Genomic DNA, 20,976 nt, shown 5'->3' with positions numbered 1-20,976 from the left:
CGCCGGCTATATAATTTTGCCTCTCAACAGGCAAATTGTTGCCCATTAACATTAGATTTTATAGACCATTAGAAATGAGACATGTGTTCTTTTATGCTTAACAAGTGGAGGAAGTATATTTGTAGGGTTGTGAGACAAAATAAAATAGGAGTAAGTATTACCCACTACCATGGTATGGGTAATACTATCCAATACCACAATTTTTTTTTTCTTTTTCCTTTTTTTTCCCTTTCCTCTTCATCTTCTTCCTTCCTTAAACCCTTTTCCCCACCTCCATGGATAGCTCCCATTGTCGGCCAAACCTCCGCCCACCACACCTTCACCTCCGACAACAAGAAGCCCACCCCACCATCTACTACCTTGGTCGAAATCCAAAAACACGCAACTACCTGCATTAAAAATCACCGGAAACCACCCAAAAAAACATAACCCAAAAATAAGAGACACAAACTTGTGGCTCTAGCCATTAAAAACGGTGAGTTCTATGCTGGAATTCGCTGAGTTCGGTCGAAATTGACGCCGGTAGTTTTTTGTCGGTGCTCAGTTATTATTAATTTCTATACTGTTATTTTTGGTTTATATACTGTTATTCTTGGTTTTTATACTGTTATTCATAATTTATATGTTGTTATTGATAGGAGAGAGACTGCATTTTTAGAACATGGGTAAGTTTTCCGTGAAATTACATTTTTGCCCCTGGTATGGGCCCAACGAGCCCATACCTAGTAGTGGTCTATCACTACTCAATAAAATAGGGCACCAAATGTATTAGGAAGAGAGAGATAGAGAGAGTGAAAAAACGGTGAGGTATGGCCTATTTTTTCGTCAGAATTGGTTTCATGTGCAAAAAGGACAAAAAAAAATTGGGACCATAACTAATGAGAGTATATTTTGTACCACTGATGATTTTTATAAGTACTATTAAAACTACATTGAGACATTGAGTACCATTGGGAGTATATTTTGTACCACTGAGCTCTAATGGTATTATTTGATTTCCTAATGAGACATTTGAACCTTTTTTTAAATACCGCTGAAATTATATTTTGTACCGCTGAGTGTGTATTTTGTACCATTGAATCTAAAGTGGCAAAATTTAAATCCCGCATGAAATGACTAACCTACCTCTGTGAGACACTTCTAAATCTTACTCAACCCTCCGTATATATAACCTTTAAGAAGTGAGGTTAGACAAACAGTTTTGATACTAACTTTTGAATAGCTTTTAAGTAACTTTTAAAGGTTCATCATGATCAAAACATTAAATCTTAAAATAAATAAATAAATAAATAAAAATAAAATAAAATAAAATAAATAAAAAATTGAGTGTTTAATAAGTAAATTGCAGGGATAATTTTAGCGGTTGATGTAGTTGAAAACTAAAGTAGCTATGAGATTTTGTTCTACCTGGTATATTTTTAGGAAATGATATTTATTTTCACAACAATCATTTAACATCGAGCTAACCCCAGTTACTCATTTTGAGTAACAACATTTGTTACTCTAATGACACAATTATAAATATTTGCTTATTCTTCCTTCCCATCATTATGGCCTCCACAACCAGTCAACCACCACCGTCGCCACCATCACCACAACCATATCCGATCTTCTTCTTCCCTGTGGACCTCAAATCTTCTTCTTCTTCTTATTCTTCCGTCAACCAGCGATTTTCTTTCCCCGTCAACCTCCGATCTCCTTTAATTTCCCTCGTCTCCACCTTTGTTCCACCTTCCCCGATCTTATACTCCACCCGCATCAAATCTTCTTTCCCCCATCTCCATCCACATCCATCCATACATCTATCCCCGATATCCACCCACATCTGTTCTTCTTTCCCCATGTCTCCACCCACTCAAGGTTCCCCATCTCTACCTTCCCCGATCTCTACCCAGCTCCCCTGATCTCCACCTACATCTAAAAATTAAAAACGAAAACCCTAGGAATGAAGCGTGAAATTAAGGGCATGGTCAACCCAAAGGGAATGGGTGACCATGTCCTCCATTGAAGCTCCTTCCATTAATTATGGGTCGAGTTCTGTGGCAAATTCGTAGATAGGTCGAATTCAACGACTACAAAGTAATGATAGTGGTGGCCGTGATGATGGTGGTGGTTGTGGTGGCTATGATGGTTGAGGTAGAAGAGGAGTGAGGAGAGAGAAAGTTGAACGGTAGATATGAAAAAACAAGAATACCCCTTGAGTAACACATTTTGTTACTCATATTGAGTAACTTGGATTTACCCTTTAACATCTAATTTTTAAAACACTCACACTTTAATTATTCATACAAACTTTGTTTCGTATTATTTGCATTCTGCAACAAACTTGGTTGCACAATTCCTAAGATAAAATTTCTTAAGCAAATATTAGTAAAATAAGGGGCGTATGATTAATTGGATGAGAGAGAAACTGAACACCACCAGCATCCACCTTGTAACCCTCCTCTCACCACCACTTAGATCTCAAACTCCACCACAACCACCCAAAAATTAACCCACCCAACCACCTCGTAACACCGGTAACACCCTACCCCGTAACCACTTTCTCCCAATCTCACCACCACTAAGATCTGAAACCCCACATCACTGTCCCTAAGATCAAAACCCCACCTCTTCACCACCAACCGAAATCCCACGTCATCAGCCACCACCAACGAATAGAAACTCCATGTCACCAACCACCACCAACGAATAGAAACTCCATATCACCAGCCACCACCAACGAATCGAAACCCCATGTCACCGGCCACCACCAACGAATCGAAACCCCATGTCACCGGCCACCACCAACGAACCGAAAACCCATGTCACCAGTTACCAGCCACCACCGACGAACCAAAATCCCAACTCACTACCACCAACGAATAGAAACCCTACCTCACCACCACTTAGATATGAAATCGTGGTGGTGTGGTAGTTGTGAGAGACGAGGGAGAAGAGAGGGAAAAGTGTTGCAGCTACTACTGCTAGTGGTTTAGAGGGAGAAGAGGGAAAAGTTAATGATGTTGGTTGTGGTGGTGGATGTGGTTGTGAGGTAGGAGAGAGAATGTGGTTCTGGGTTTAATTAGGGATACATTAATTTGGGTAAATAAGTTAATATGTGGTTGATTGAAGTTAATATAAATTAAGTAAGGGGATGGTGGTAATTTTGCAAAAAAAGGTTTACTAAAAAAAAAACTTTTAATTTGTTGCAGATTGTGTGTAACGTATGTTTTGGGTATTTTTGTCCCTGGGGAGAGTTACAACACAAAGACTGGTCCGGTGCGCCTGTACCTGCAAAACAAACGGAGACACCGGTTGGGTGGTGCTTCGCCTCCGACGAACAAGTTAGTAACTTGCAGGGAGAGAAAAAGGTGCGGAAATTTAGGTGGGTATCTGCTCGGATTCCAAGCTCAGATGTCTCTATCACAGGGACAGTTTGTAATAAATGGTAAAACTTGCGCTCCAAAAGAGGGGAATCTCCCTATTTATAGGGTCCTCGGGATTTGTGCCCCTGATTAGGTCACTGAACCTTAATCATTGGTGGGCTGCGCCGCATTGCGGCTTTCTTGGGATTTGGGCCTCAAGGCCGCCATATCCCCCAAGTTTTTGGAGTGACACGTGTCAAGCAGGAATAGGTCCACTTTGGGCCATCCTGGGGCTGACACGTGTCATCCTCTGATTGGACCACGTGGCGGGGTAAAATTACCCTAAACATTTGCCCCTCACAGATGTGACGTGGCACGCCGCGTGGCATCTGTGACACGTGTCACGCTCCGGTTGGTGGTAATTTTATCGCCAAAAAGTAACCGTTCAACTTCTGAGTAAATTACGGGGATGCCCCCGTATTTACCCTCTATATATAGCCGTTTACCCTCATAATTTTAGTACGTTTACAAAAAATTTTCAAGAGTAACAACTTTGAGAGAGCAGAAGTCATCTGTCTGAGTCAAGCGCAAGTAAGAAAACTCGTTCTCGTCAACCCAGCCGGACCCGTCTATCTTAAGATATCAAATCTAAAGGTACCGTCTCTGCCTCTCTCAGCTCTTTTTCATGTTTCACCGCTTGTACATATTTCTTGCAATAAATGGATGCATCACCAACACACACGGCACAACCTAGGTTAGAGTCCAGCCGGTCACCAGGGACGGCTGAGTCTAGGACTGGGAGTGCCGTCTTGGGGTGTTGGGACCACCCTTTTTCTTGGATTCCGACCATTTATGTGTCTATGCAAGACACAATGGCTCGGACTATGCAGACGGCCCCCGAACCGGATTACAGAAGCGAGGGCTCAGGCGACCAAACGCCTGAGGGAGAAGCGTCTGGTCAGAGAAACCAGACGGCTCTAGAGAGATCCCCTCCGCGTGCCCCTTCAACTCCCGCAGATTCCTTTTTGGAAGAATGCGACCAAGGAGGCGATGAAGCCGTCTCAGCTCCTTTTTCACAAAATGAGGAGGAGACGGAGAGCGACAGCTCCGCCTCCACTTCTGAGAGCAGTGACGACTTGCCACCGCTTGTAGATAGTGAGGAGGAAGAGAGGAAGAAGTGGAGTGAGAAGGACGACCCCTTCCAAATCCATGTCTCAGCCAAAGATAGGGGTCACATGGAGGACAACTTGGAGAGATTTAAACAAATGCACCCGTTAGGAGACGGGTACAAAATCAGAGTGCCGCCTGAGGACGGCACCATCGCCTGGGAAGACGATCAACAGAACGCCAACGGCTACTTCGGATGTTATGAGGCGGCGTTCAAGGCTGGTCTTCGCTTTCCCCTTCACTAGGCGGTGAAGGCAATCTTGAGAGGCTACGGCCTCGGAGTCTGGAAACTTACCCCCAATTCTTGGGTAAACATCTTGGGGTATGTTGCCGCCTGCGAACTCCAGGGGCTCCATCCCGGCTGGGAAGCTTTTGCTAAGATGCATTATCTTAGCCGAAGCCCAGGCGGCTGGAGGGCGTGGTATACTTTAACCACGTATCCCCAATACATGATGACCTTAGACAAGGTCTCTAAATTTGACGGCTGGAAGCACAGGTTCTACCTATTGACGGCTCCCAGCAGGCGGGAGAACTATGAGTTCCGCCATTATAATAAGAAGCCCGAACTGATGGGCCGGAAGTGCTGTCTTCCCCGGATCCCAGATGAAGACTTTGACAAAATAATTGAGGCAGACTTTTTCGGCCTCACAGACGCAACCTTGTCAACCGGGGAGACAATAAAAGTCCCCAAGAAATGGATCCCTAAGAGCGCCTAGTTCAGGGACAAGTGTTTCTTAGCCGCCTGCGGGCTAGGAAACATGTTTACCAAACGTATGCGCCTTAGTTCATATCCGCCTGTAGTACTTTTGTATCAAAATTGCTTGATGATATATTGATCAACTTTTTTCTTTTTGTAGAAGAAGCTTTGAGCATGTTTCCAACTGAGAAGACACCCAAGTGGTCCTCTGCAACCATCCGCAAGGAGCTTGGGAAAAACAGGCGGCCGCGCTCAGGACCAAGGTAAAAAACGCTTGACTCTTTCTTAGGTTGGCCGTAAAGTTTATTTTCCCCGGATGCTAACTTTAACTTGGTTATTTTCACAGGCAGGAGAGGTAGGGAAGAGAAAGACGTTTGAGAAAGATCTCAAACAGGCCAGGGAGGAATCCGCCTCCACCCCCAACAAGACCAAAAAATCCAGCTCCGCCATGACTCCTGGCGCCTCAGCCGGGAATAATCAGATGCAGATAGGGGGGCGAAATGAGAGGATAGGAAGCATTCTGGGCCTCGACCTCGCCAACCCCCTATCAGCAGTCGGGGGGTTCACCACGCTTGCAAGCGGCTCCCTCTTGGCCGGTTCTGAAGATAAGAACCCATTTGAATCCCCGCCTGAGCTGGGGTGGCCTTTGCGAGTGAAATCCCACTCCCAACAGATGTCATCCTCAGACGGTCGGCAACAGATAGGTGCTGCCTCAATTTCGCACTCATCACCTATTGATTATGATGCAGATCAATCTCCTCGCTGGCCAGACGTCTAGAGGCATGCTAAGGCCATGCTGGAGGCGGTGAGCAGGAAGGACAAGGACGCTATCCCTGGGATAGAGACGTTCAATCTGGAACGAATCCTGTCCCTTCTGGCTGAGGTAAGATACTAACTTGATTCGCTTTTGCAATACTAACTTGATTCGCTTTTGCAGGCTCTGCTGCAGGTAGACGGGCTCAAGCGTCCTTATACCCGCAAATGGGAAGAGGTAAAAAGGGCCAAGAAGTCTGCCACAGACTCTGATAATGTTGCTTTATACTCCACTATCGTAAATGAACTTGAAACTAAAGCAATCACCATGACACAGGCGTCGAAAATCCAGAAGCTGGAGGCGGATCTGAAGACGGCCAACCAGCGGGTGAGCGACGCAGAGACGGCTCAGAAGAAGGCGGAGGAGGCTCAGAAAAAGGAAAAGGAGGGCCTCAGGAAGGCTGATGAGGCGCTCAAGAAGGCCCAGATTGCAAAGGACTCAGGCTCTGGCTCACCTTTCTCTCTCAAGTACACCACGTCTTCGGCGTACCTGTGAGCCGGTGCCCAGACACCATAATCCTTGTCTGGGTACAAGGCAGCCCAGGAGATCTTCATTCTGGTGTCATTGTCAGCATCGCTTTCAGCAACCAGGCGAAAACAATCCCCACGGACGGCGCCAAATGTTTTGGGTATTTTCGTCCCTCGGGAGAGTTACAACACAAAGATTGGTTCGGTGCGGCCTGTACCTGCAAAACAAACGGAGACACCGGTCGGGTGGTGCTCCGCCTCCGACGAACAAGTTAGTAACTTGAAGGGAGAGAAAAAGGTGCGGAAATTTAGGTGGGTATCTGACAGGGTAAAGTCGTATCCCCTAATCAAAAGTAATACCTTAATCCTCTAACTAATGTAGATAGGGAAGTAGGGTCGATCTCCACAGGGAAACAAGTCTTTCTATTCCTAATTAACTAAACTAATCTAGATTATGAAGTAACTAATATTTATATTTGAGTATGAAACTAAACTACAAAGAATGAGAATAGGGAGAAAACAATATATAAAAGGATCTAGGGCATAGGTTCACCAATAAATAATACTCCAGGGTAAAACATAATAATCAATCATTGACATTGCATAAATAACATGATTAATAGGCTCTCGCAATTTATTAATCAACATAGATCTAACAGGCTCTCGCAATTTACTAGATCTAAGTTCTTATTGAAAATAGCCTTTAATATCAAATCAACATCTGCTCGATTCATCAATTCAATATTGCTATACTTTTACAAGCCGCAATTGTAAAACGTTAAAACAATTCAATAAGAAATTATCATGCAATACTAATAATCAATAATAGTCAACCATCCATGCATCAATTAACCAGATTGTAAAGGGCTTTCGCTACGTATTACAATCAGACAATTAATTTACCGGTATTAAATCTCATCTCTCGAATCTCGACTTAACCATTTATAAATTAATCTGCCTATTGAAATTAGACCCAAACATTAATTCTCATCTGTCGAATCTCGAATCAATGTTGTCAAACTCATGCATAAAAGATAGGCCTAATCTAGTCACAGAGCATCAAATCAATCAATAGGAAATTAATCCAGCATTGATAATTAACAACAATAAATTACCCCTTCATATTATTTATGGATCCCCATCAACCGTAGAAATAAAACTACTCACATATATTAAAAACTATACTAATCAAAGCAATAAAATAAGTCATGATAAAAGAAATAAAATAAACAACTAAGATTAAGAGAAGAGAAATCGTTACCAAAATAAATCTGGAATTAAGAGTAGATTAAGAACAAAGGTTTAGGAGAAAGAAATCTAAGAGAACAATTAAGAGAGTAAAGAAAGAGTAAAAAGAGAGAGAGGAAAGAGATTCCCTAAAATCGTATTACGGAGGAATATTTATACTCCGTACAAATCCTAAACTAAAACAAACTAAAACGACACTAATCGTCAACTAATAAATACACGCGCCCGATGGGGCGAGGCACCGCCTGATCGTTATGCTCCCTAATACTAATCTCGCGCCTGACCGGGAGCGTCACCAGGCGCCAGCCTTAGCTTCTCCCGCCCGGCCGGGCGCGCCTCCGGGCGCCAGTCTCTTTGGCCGGGTGTAGCGAATAATTTCAAGCCTTTTAAATCCCACTAGCTTGAACCCCACTGTGATCATACACTAAAGTACGGTGGCGTCCAAAAGGGAAGAAGATAGAGCAAAAGAGTCGCCAACAAGTTTTTAAGGAACTTGTAAACCGTTCACGAGGTGAAGGTTACACCCCTTAACGATCCAAGAGATCGTCAATTCCATAAGGTCATGAACCAAATAAGGGATTGGGGATGAAGGTACAAATCCAACCTAAAAGAGATTGAACCTGCCCTAATAATAGGCCTTTACTTTATTCTGCTCGTATTCATGTGCGCTTTCTGATTAACATACAATCAATAGGATTAACCCTAAACCAGTTTAATCTATGTTGGTTGAATTTAATGCATAAATAAACTATTATTTGCGATCACTTGAATTATAATCACAATTAACCTAACAAGATTATTAATTATCTTATTAAGCATGGTTACAAGTACCAATTCCCTTTAACATTCAATAAAAGGTGATCAAGCAATAACAATAAATATAATATGTATCAAGCAACATAATAAATAATCAATAATAATCATGAATAATAATAATAATAATAATAATCATAATCATCATAAAAATAATAATAATAATATTCATAATCATCATAAATTATAACAATTATAATCATAATCATATTCATGTTAATATTAAAGCATAATAAAAATAGCAAGATCCTAGGCATGATACTAACAAGACTAATAACAAATTCTAGCATGTCACTAAGCAATAAAAATCAAATCTTTAACCCTAACATGATATTAACATGAATTAATATTAGGAAGAGAATAAAAGGCATCATAGCAATCATATTTAATATTAAAAATACCCTAGACATGATACTAGGAATCATAATAACAATGTAAACATGATATCTACATCATAATATCAATTAAACCATTAAAGTACTTACTTGGATTCCTCGTACCTCTTTCTAATAACAAAATACACACGTTAGTAACTTTAAGGAAAATAATAAACAAAAGAATTAAATTAAATAACTGAAAGAGAGATTTGGGACCAAACCCTCAGAAATTAAAACCTTTCACGTCTAGGGCGAAGGCAACTTCGAATATGGCTAGGTGTTTCTAGATCTTGCGAATGCGGAATTTTGTATTAAAAAGCAAAGTTTAGAAAAGAATACTAGAGAATTAATATTATTGAAAATTGATGAAAGAAAGATGAAGAATGAATGAAGAATGAATTAAAAGAATTTGATGAATGATTGATGCTTGTTGATGAATGATGAAGATAGTTGGTGAATAAAGAGAGTTGATTAAAACTTAAGAATAAAGAGAATTGGTGAATGATAGATGTAGATGATCCATGAAAACGGAGTTTTTGATACGATATTTATAGAGAAAATCAGCCAAAAAAGATAATTTAACAAAACAGAGTCTGAAGATCACAAAAAAGCATTGGCGCCAACCGTGGCTAACTGGCGCCAGGCACCAGTGGCTAGCGCCAGACGCCAATGGCTAGCGTCTGGTGCCAAGCCTGGTTCCAGGCGCCAAGGCCTGGGGTTGGACGCCAAATTGGTTTTCAACGCGTTTTCGAAAATCTGATAAATTTCCTGTATTGGAAGATAAAATAATATAATTCCATCGAAAATGCTATTTGATCTTGATTAAAACTCTGAAGAGTCCTAATTGAATTAGGAATGAAAAGAACCTTCTAGAAAGTTCTAGAATACTAAAACCATTACTAATTGCATTAGGAATGATAAATTATATTAGGCCCTCCCCTAGATCATTAGGCCGTACTTAAAGCTCAAACCGGGCCCAGTTTAGTAAATTGGCCATAACTTCCTCAATATTCATCGGAATTGGGCTTATAATATATCGTTGGAAAGGTCTTTGCAAGCCCCATCCAACTACACCACTATTGGACCCATATCATGGACCAACCAAACTGGATTGACTGTTTTCTTAAAATAAAGTTTTCAAAAACAGGAAGAAGAGAAAAAGAAATAAAAACTTTCCGCAACACTAGACCTTTCCACACTTTCGTTTCATTCAATTATGATTCGACGTGAAAGGCACTCATCACTGGGTTTGGTTTTGGGGAGACACAAATGAAATTCAAAGTATCGATAGGGACGGAGAATGATTCAGAACGTTCTGCGATCCTAAATCACTCTTATAACGCCGATACCTGCAAAACTAGCATTAGTTAAACAGATAAAAGAGTTAAGAAACGCGTATCTTGCACCGTCGAGCACACGTCTCTAAAAGTAACCGATTTGCTACTGTTGTTGTTTTGATGACCTCCTACAAGCTAGAGAATGTCATCCCGCTTGAAAACCGCTACTCCTTGTAACTGCTTCCAAATTAGAAGATTGCTTCGCCTGAAACTATCCTCCTCCGCAATGATAATATTCCATGTCCAAGGGAATACTATTGAAGATTATTTCTCTCGAAACAATCTCCATCCGCATTGATGATCATCTTCCATGCCTAAGGGAATATGATCGAAGACAACTTCGCCCGAAATTACCTTTAGTTGTTTGTGACAACTTTCCACAATCTAGGGAACGCCACCTTACTGTTTCGATGTTCACTCGTCTCTGAACAAAGAGCTTCTTTTTTATATGATTTTCTGAATTATGTATCCACGCGTCTCTGAACGAAGAGCTTGATAATAGGATACCCACGCGTCTCTGAGCAAAAGAGCTTGAAAATAGGAAATGTTCACGCGTCTCTGAACAAAAGAGCTTGAAAAGGATTGTCCACGCGTCTCTGAACAAAAGAGCTTCTGATGGAAATGTTCACGCGTCTCTGAACAATAGAGCTTCGGTACTTGAATGTTTGTTGCGATAATGTTCTGAAGAAAAATTTCCGAAGACCAACGTTTGTCGATCTCTAAAGCTCGCCTGAACTTTGCTTTCGCTAAAACCAGTATGTCGGTGTCTCCGTGATTAGGCGCTTTAAGCTAAGTGAGACGATCTTTCATCAGGTCGACCACTTATTGTGATTGTAATCAAACTGACTACTTAATCATGTCAAATTTCTTATAGGGGCTAACTGGTGCACCCAGGAACCCAAAATTGTTGTATGAAGTCGAAATCACCTTTCCGAGAGGCTTCGAGCTCTGTTGTTGTTGAGATATTTCTGGCGCCAAGAATTGATTCTGTCGCCGAACGTTGTGATAGGGTCTTCCCTGTTCTGCTACACCTGTATTTATTTTTGACTATAGAACTTTGGTAATTTCTTTAATTATCTTAGGGTTGACCTAAGGCTTAATGTAGCTTGACTCATCGACTTGACACGACTCAAAGTATAAACTTGACTCGATATGATTGACTGACTCGAGGTTGACTCGACTCAAAGTGTAATGACACATGTGTTAGAATCAAATCAAAGTGATATGACACGACATGACTCAATGTGTACATGACTAGTGTGTGCATTGTAATGTGATCGTGTGCGACTCGAAAATGCAAAAAGCAAAAATTTTCCGTCATTTTTGTGGAGGGTACCGACTTTCTCCCGAAAAAGAAAGACGCAAAAAAGAAAGAAGCGAAGTTTTTGAATGAATGTTGAATGAGCTTAGTCAAATGTTTGATACTATCTCTCAAGGTTCAAGGATTAATCCATCCTAGGCTATCTCAACTGTTGACTCAATGATGAAAGCATTTGGGTAACTTAGGCACGGAGGCTAAGTACTTCATGCTTCGTGATGCAATGATGATTATGATTGATGAGTGATGTTGATATGATAAGGCATGCTTCAGCGTTGTGTTAAGATTTCATGACAAAGGGTTCCTAAGGGAAGTATATTTGGTCATGTATCTGTGCAGTGTGTGAAAGTGACACTAAAGCTAGGCCGCAAGAGCTAAGTGTGTGGAAAAATATATTGTAAGAAGAGCCAAATAATGGTGACTCTTAGGCTAGGTAAGCTAATGATGTAAGGACCAAGCCCCCAAGTCTAGCTCTAAGTGAAAAGGGATGAGCATTGGAGATTCCTTGATATGATCATGGTGCAAGTGTGTGAATGTGAATATGAATGCATGTTTATTACAACCGCACCTCGATGTGAGGTTGCCTACGTATCCGTTAGGAATCAGGCCAAACGTAGCTCTAGCCAAACCTCGCACAAGTGTGTGTATACCTCAAAAAGGTCTTTTAAGAGTTGTAACGTGGTTAGGCTAAAGGCTGAAGAAGAAGGGGATAAAGACTCAAGACCCTAGATAACCCCCAAGGTGTGCAACCTCGCTTTTGAATCTTTATAATTTCATGCTTGAATTTCTATTCTTTTTTAGCTCTTTTTGCTTTAGCATTTATTTTATTTTTATAAGTGTGGGCAATCCCAATCATGCGGTCTATCACTCACTTGGCATTCATGTTTCTCAGGCACGGTACCGAGCACTCGATAAGAGACGCAATCTGAGACGTGTTCTTATCAAAGATATTTTCATATCAAAGACATTGGAACACTTGCCCTTTTGTACACTTGTTTTCGTTTTTTATTATTGCTTATTTTTTTGCTATTGCTTTCTTTTGAATTTGCTCAAGCTTTCTTTAGAATTGCATAAGTTACACACCATCCCATCCCAAGGTTAAGTAGATGTAGGTTGAAAAAATGAAGGGTCTATCGTTAGACGAGGCTCAAAGTGGTTTATGAAGAAAGGATTTGTAAATTAGAAAGGCGAAAGGAGATATGATGTGGCTACAAGGGGTGCCTCAAATCATTGGTATACCTCGTGTTTAATTTGACATGGTTTTTTTTTTTATTTGATGCAATATAATGAAATGATCAAATGCAAGGAAAAAAATGCTCATTTTTATTAAAAGGAAAGGAAAAAAGACTACAAAATTAATCTAAGGAAAGGAAAAGGTGCCTATGCTAGACTTATTGGGGAAGGGGTAAAATGAAAAAGAAATGGAAAAAGAGGTCATGAAATCTTGTCGTTGAAGCTCGCCTCTTGTCTTATGTTGCTTCCCTTATCATTACTCGTTTTTCTTGTCAACTGGAGGTATGGGATGCTTGTTGTTATCAATCAAATGTTGGATGGCCTCCTTTAGCTTCCAATAGCTCTCAGTTGTATGACCCCTACCTTGGTGGTACTTGCAGTGTTCGTCTGGATTCCAACTAGGCAATCTTTTCTTAAGTGGGGGATCTTTAATAGGTCCAATGGGAGTAATGATTCCCTTGGCATGGAGTCGATTGAAAGCATCATCGTAGCTAGTTCCAATAGGGGTAAATTCCCTTTTCGGTTGCTTTCGACTACCCATGGCTAGGATCTCACTAAAGTCGAAAGTACCAACACTATTACTAGAGTAGGTGTTTTCGAAAGAAGAAGGATAGGCGTTCTTCTTCCCTTTACAGCCATTGTTACCGTTGTTACTAATCTTGGCCTTCTTGTCGCGCGGAGGAACATGAAGGAGATTTGAATCAATGAAGTCTTGAACACGATCCTTGAGGGCGAGACACTTTTCAGTAGTGTGACCGCGACCTTTATGGTATCGACAATAGGAATTTGGATCCCAATTAAGAGAACGTTTTTCAGATGGAGGGTCTTGGCTGGGACCAACGGAGTGAATAAGACCTTGATCGTGAAGACAGTCAAAAGCTTCATTGTAAGTCATTCCTATTGGTGTGTATTCTACAATGGTCCGTTTTTCCTGTGGCTTAGGAGCATTAAGTTCGTCATTAAACGCTTTGGCGAGAATTTTGTTCGATGGCCATCACCCGATTTGCTAATCCTTCTACCACATTCAAGAGCATGGCAATGACATCTTGCAGTTTTCGAATGTCCTCTTTCAGACTTGACGAGTCTTCCTTGGTATTATCTAAGAAAAGACTTTCATCCTCCTCAATTATGGCCACTTCATCGAGAGAGGTCATATAAGCTGTCTCGATCATAGGCTCTCCTACAGGTGTGATAAGAAGTGATGGATCAACGGATGCTTGGTCATCTTCGATGGCTAGAATCTCGGAAGTTTCATTGTTATCGATCAGATCTTGAATAGCTTCTTTGAGTTTCCAACACTCTTCAGTGTTGTGACCCTTTCCTTGATGATATTTGCAGTGCTTATTAGGGTCCCACTTAGGTGGCCTAGCTTCTGGAACCGGATCTTTGATGGGCCCTATGGGCATGACTAGTCCTTTGTGATGTAGCTTCTCGAAAGCCGTCTCATAACTTATACCAAGTGGAGTGAACACCCTTTTTGATCTTTGGATTCGTGGTTTAGAGGTGTTCGTAGCATGTACCTCATTAGGGGAAGGAGAAGGATGGTCGCTCTTCTTTCCTCTCGCACTATTATCTTTCAGAAGGTCATCTTCAATGTCAATGCCTATATTATAGACAGCTTTGAAAGTATTCAAGTTGTGTTGGTACTTTAAGTGCTTTGAATACTTCCCTTGGAGAAAACATCCTCACAGATTCTTTTTCGGTAGGAGCCTTGACCATATTAGCAGAAGTTTCCCTCCATTTGTTGAAGAAAGACGTGAACCCTTCATTTTCCTTTTTGTTTTAACATCTCAAGTCGTCTATGGTCTGTCTCGTCTTGGATGTTGCACTTATATCTATCTATGAAAGCGTTTGTTATCGACTCCCAAGAAGAGGTTTTTTCTTTCTCGAGAGAAAAGAACCATTGTTGACAAACGGTTTCGAGAGATAGTGGGAACAGAGAGGGGAAAACCTTTTTATCGATACCCTTAATACTCATTATAGTTTCGAAAGATCTTAAATGGAATTAAGGGTTATCTGTTGCCTTGAATTTAGGGATGTCAGTGGCATTGAACTTATGCGGAAGAAGTTCTTTGTCCAGCGAGACCCCTTGTGAACTCATGCCCTGAAATTTATAGTCACTAGATAGCTTGCTTAGACTGTCTTGCATGAGATCCATTTGTTGTTGCTTCACGGGATCATCGACCTTAAGTGCGAGAAGTTTTAGTGTCTCAGTCACAGTAGCCAATTGGTTCTTAAGATCATTGACTTCTTCTTGAGTTGCCATTATCTTCTTAGCCTTCCTCTTTTGACGAATCGGTTTATCAAAAAGCGAGACTTGAATAAAGAGGTTGTCCTTGATTAATCGCCCTTCTCTCCTCGACCAAGTACTGTGGGAAAGGAATTTGGGGATACTTATTGATAATTATTTGACTCAAACTTTATTCAACATGAAATGGATGGAGGAGGTGAAGAAAGATGGAAGAATGTGAAGAAAGATTTAGATGGAGGGATATAAAGAATTAGGAATAGAATGTACCCCCCAATTCAAATGACGGAAAGACCGACTCATGCATGGACCTACGACATGGTCATGGTTATGTGTACTCAAAGTGTGTGCTAAGACTAGTGAGTGTAGATGGTGCGTTAAGACTCGTGTCATGACCACGTGGCTAGACTATGTGATCAAGACTTGATTAATGACTTGACAAGGTGTTATTGACAACGGAAATTAACCGAATTAATTAGCAAACTGGTTAATTAGACATTAGGTGATGACACGACCAATAATCCGAACTGTCGGCCAAGCGACAGGACTGGCGTCACAATATGGTGATTGGCGCCAGACAATGTAGTTAATGTCTGGCGCTACACACTATACAGTGGCGCTACAGCTCAGACTTTGGCGCCAATAATGGAGCTTTGGTCTGGGACTGTTTTCAGTATTATTAGTCAACTGGGGTATGCCTAAAGTCGTACTAGGTCAATTCCGATTAAAAAAAAACTTTATTGACTCAAATTAATTAATTAATTAATTAATTAATTAGGCAAAGTTCTTCAAGTCATTAATTTTAATCTCAACACAAATCAACAAACGGTTAAGAGGAACATAGAATATATATGCACAACAAATAATGCACAATTAGTCAAGTAGGCACAATATGATGCAATGAGTTCGCAACCTAACCATGGCTCTACTTCTCTAAAGTTCGGGATATGGTTTAGTCAAATAGGGTCTATGGTTAATTTTCCAGATGCACCGCGTAGAAGTCTAACTGTGAAGGGTTAACGCGTGTGGATAGGACACCGCGAGTTTTTAGAAAAAACTCACTTCCATGGTTTGGTGAATTCAACCTCTCAGATGTACCCTTTGTTGCTAGGAGCGTTCAATCGGGTAGATAGAGCATGAATTCCCATAGGGTTATGTCCATATTTAGAACACATATGGGTTTCAGAAAAGTGAGAAAAAATTCAATCAGGAAGCAGGATCGAGTAAACAATACGAAAAACCGGTCGAAATTAGAATGCAGATTTCTGGCTCGGTATTGGGGGAAATTGGCACCAGCAAACAGAGACTGGCGCCAACTTTTAAATGTAGCGCCAAGCGCCAATACTGGCGTCTGGCGCTATGGCTAAAAGTTTGGCGCCAAGCTCTGGCCCCTGACGCTACTTCCTACATGCCTTAGCAGCTTTCCGTGCTCAATAAAATCATCCAGTTTCGCGCGGTGTTATTTCAGTCCTAGTTGTGAAAGACATTTCTCAAATTTCCTACGTGTAAAATCCTATGTTTTTTGACGCATTACGAATGGTCTTTCCAATGAGAACCTTTTTATTCATATGACAATAATTTTAATCAAAATTACGCACATGAAATACTTAGAACTTTTCGAGTCTCATCCACTCATTCTAAATCATTGCCGAAACAAATTCAGGAATTAAAATAGAAATCCTCCCCAGTGGAGTCGCCAAAAAACTGTAAGGAATAATTTCAAGCCTTTAAAATCCCACTAGCTTGAACCCCACTGTGATCATACACTAAAGTACGGTGGCGTCCAAAAGGGAAGAAGATAGAGCAAAAGAGTCACCAACAAGTTTTTAAGGAACTTGTAAACCGTTCACGAGGTGAAGGTTACACCCCTTAACGATCCAAGAGATCGTCAACTCCATAAGGTCATGAACCAAATAAGGGTTCGGGGATGAAGGTACAAATCCAATCTAAAAGAGATTGAACCTGCCCTAATAATAGGCCTCTACTTTATTCTGCTCGTATTCATGTGCGCTTTCTGATTAACATACAATCAATAGGATTAACCCTAAACCTGTTTAATCTATGTTGGTTGAATTTAATGCAATAAACTATTATTGGCGATCACTTGAATTATAATCACAATTAACCTAACAAGATTATTAATTATCTTATTAAGCATGGTTACAAGTACCAATTCCCTTTAACATTCAATAAAAGGTGATCAAGCAATAACAATAAATATAATATGTATCAAGCAACATAATAAATAATCAATAATAATCATGAAGAATAATAATAATAATCATAATCATCATAAAAATAATAATAATAATATTCATAATCATCATAAATTATAACAATTATAATCATAATCATATTCATGTTAATATTAAAGCATAATAAAAATAGCAAGATCCTAGGCATGATACTAACAAGACTAATAACAAATTCTAGCATGTCACTAAGAAATAAAAATCAAATCTTTAACCCTAACATGATATTAACATGAATTAATATTAGGAAGAGAATAAAAGGCATCATAGCAATCATATTTAATATTAAAAATACCCTAGACATGATACTAGGAATCATAATAACAATGTAAACATGATATCTACATCATAATATCAATTAAACCATTAAAGTACTTACTTGGATTCCTCGTACCTCTTTCTAATAACAAAATACACACGTTAGTAACTTTAAGGAAAATAATAAACAAAAGAATTAAATTAAATAACTGAAAGAGAGATTTGGGATCAAACCCTCAGAAATTAAAACCTTTCACGTCTAGGGCGAAGGCAACTTCGAATATGGCTAGGTGTTTCTAGATCTTGCGAATGCGGAATTTTGTATTAAAAAGCAAAGTTTAGAAAAGAATACTAGAGAATTAATATTATTGAAAATTGATGAAAGAAAGATGAAGAATGAATGAAGAATGAATTAAAAGAATTTGATGAATGATTGATGCTTGTTGATGAATGATGAAGATAGTTGGTGAATAAAGAGAGTTGATTAAAACTTAAGAATAAAGAGAATTGGTGAATGATAGATGTAGATGATCCATGAAAACGGAGTTTTTGATACGATATTTATAGAGAAAATCAGCCAAAAAACATAATTTAACAAAACAGAGTCTGAAGATCACAAAAAAGCATTGGCGCCAACCGTGGCTAACTGGCGCCAGGCACCAGTGGCTAGCGCCAGACGCCAATGGCTAGCGTCTGGCGCCAAGCCTGGTTCCAGGCGCCAAGGCCTGGGGTTGGACGCCAAATTGGTTTTCAACGCGTTTTCGAAAATCTGATAAATTTCCTGTACTGGAAGATAAAATAATATAATTCCATCGAAAATGCTATTTGATCTTGATTAAAACTCTGAAGAGTCCTAATTGGATTAGGAATGAAAAGAACCTTCTAGAAATTCTAGAAGACTAAAACCATTACTAATTGCATTAGGAATGATAAATTATATTAGGCCCTCCCCTAGATCATTAGGCCGTACTTAAAGCTCAAACCGGGCCCAGTTTAGTAAATTGGCCATAACTTCCTCAATATTCATCGGAATTGGGCTTATAATATATCGTTGGAAAGGTCTTTGCAAGCCCCATCCAACTACACCACTATTGGACCCATATCATGGACCAACCAAACTGGATTGACTGTTTTCTTAAAATAAAGTTTTCAAAAACAGGAAGAAGAGAAAAAGAAATAAAAACTTTCCGCAACACTAGACCTTTCCACACTTTCGTTTCATTTAATTATGATTCGACGTGAAAGGCACTCATCACTGGGTTTGGTTTTGGGGAGACACAAATGGGTGTCTACACCGGGCGGTTCACTTGGGCCACTATTTGGACTACGATTGGGCTCCAATTCTTCGGGCCAATCTGGGTTTCCTCTTCCGGTCTTGAATACTCGGTCCAAATGCCCCGGTATCACCTATACCGAGCCCATAATCACCGATTCGATGGCTTTAACCGGCCCTGGGCTATAAAATCTGGTCGTGCTTCTCCAATGTTCGTGATTGCTCCAAAATATCTCGGGAAAATACTCCAAAATCATGAATCCCTGCAAAAGTCAACCAAATCTACGAAAACACTAAAAAACACCAAATAGTAATAAAAGTGGCTCTAAAGAGCCAAAAACACTACTAATTATGACCAAGGGACGGGGGTAAAATACTATATAAAATAGACACATCAAACTCCCCCAAGCCAAACCTTTGCTTGTCCCTAAGCAAAGATCTCATCAATGAATTAATAAATATGCTTAACCCCAAAAGTAAAAATCAAGCACAAACGATTCAGGGTAAATCAAATAAACATGCTTCAAAATCAACCAATCAAATCCATCCAATTACCTTTCTTCCCTAACAATTGTCAAACAGAGAAAACCACAAGAGCATATAGAATTCAAGACTAGTGCTCACGCACTCAACTCTCATTTTTGTGGCGAGTAAAAGATGTACTCGATCGCTCTCCATCCAACCCCTTTATGTGAACAATGCCCTCCCAAATCACACTCTCGTGTGTATAAAACAATGAATGCTCAACCTACTAGTCGACTCGAAATATGTCAAATCATAACTTGCATTGATAAACAACATTTTCACATTCATACAATTCTATGCACAAAGGTCGGAAGGTCTTTAAAGCTTGTAATGCAAGCCTAGGGTAAAGGGTAGGAATTATTTAGGAACAAGTGAGAGAAAAGCTATGCTTAAAGGAGCCATATCTTAATAAAACCCATGATCAAAATAAATAATGATCATACATCTCCTACATAACCAACTCTAACATCAATCAAATATACTCCCATCATAATAAACAATCCAACACTTACAATTTCACTCATAAAAATATAATAATGAAGAAATAGAGTGAATAAACAAACTTTATTTCCAAACTCGAATTTTTCATTGAAGCTCAAAATTATTTCTCTTTTGATCAACCTCCAACTAGAACATTTGAACATTTTTTTTTCTTTCGAAGTTCACTTATTTTTTTTCAACATATTTTTTTCTTTGAACTTCTCTTTTTTTTTCTTCATAACATCATGATTTATTTTTTCAAGAAAATATAACTCTCAACCCATCAAAAATAAACATGATCAAAAACAAAATAACTTCTCAAATCCCCACCCAAGTTGTGCAAATAATAAGCACACTACAAGCTCCCTCACCTCACTCACTAATAGCTCCCCCAAGCCAAGCTTGGGACTAGTAACCAATGGGGAAAATAGGCTTGTAATATGGCTAATAAAACAACAAAAAGTCAAGGCAACAACATGGGTAGCAAGAAGGGAACAAATGTATCTACAATATCTGGAGGCTACCTAAAAGAACAAATGCTTTCGTCCTCCACAATATGCATAATAATGAATCATATAAATATTACTAATAGTTGAAAACCAATACTCAAATTCATTGACATACCAGGAAATATGGAACTATCACACATTCCTTACCAAATCAACTAGTCAAGCACTGTATTCACAAGTAGTTGGACAAAATTAACGCATGTTAAGGTTTCAAGGCAATCAAACTTCAAATCATGATCAACTAATCCACAATGCTTATCATCAAATACCAGGAATCAAAACAATTTTCTCAAGTAAGGGGCACAGGGAAGCATAATTTACAATTCATTGGAGCGTATTTTTGGATTTTTATTTTTCAATTTTTTTGTATTTTTATATATATAAGAAAGCAATAAAAAACTAACCTAGAAAGAAATAAATCTAACCTAAGAAAACACATCAAAAATAAAATAAAAGAGAAAAAGAAATATACCAAATCAAAATCTCCCCCAAGCCAGAATCAGATAATGTCCTCATTGGCTCGGGAACTATCCCAGCATAGCTAGTCCTGATCATCCTCATCCATCGAGCCGAAACCCGCACCTCCACTGCCACCTGCACCACCTGCACCAGA

This window comes from Chenopodium quinoa, unplaced genomic scaffold (assembly GCF_001683475.1).
Source record: "Chenopodium quinoa cultivar QQ74 unplaced genomic scaffold, ASM168347v1, whole genome shotgun sequence".
Taxonomy (NCBI): Eukaryota; Viridiplantae; Streptophyta; class Magnoliopsida; order Caryophyllales; family Amaranthaceae; genus Chenopodium; species Chenopodium quinoa.
This window is presented reverse-complemented; position numbering follows the sequence as displayed.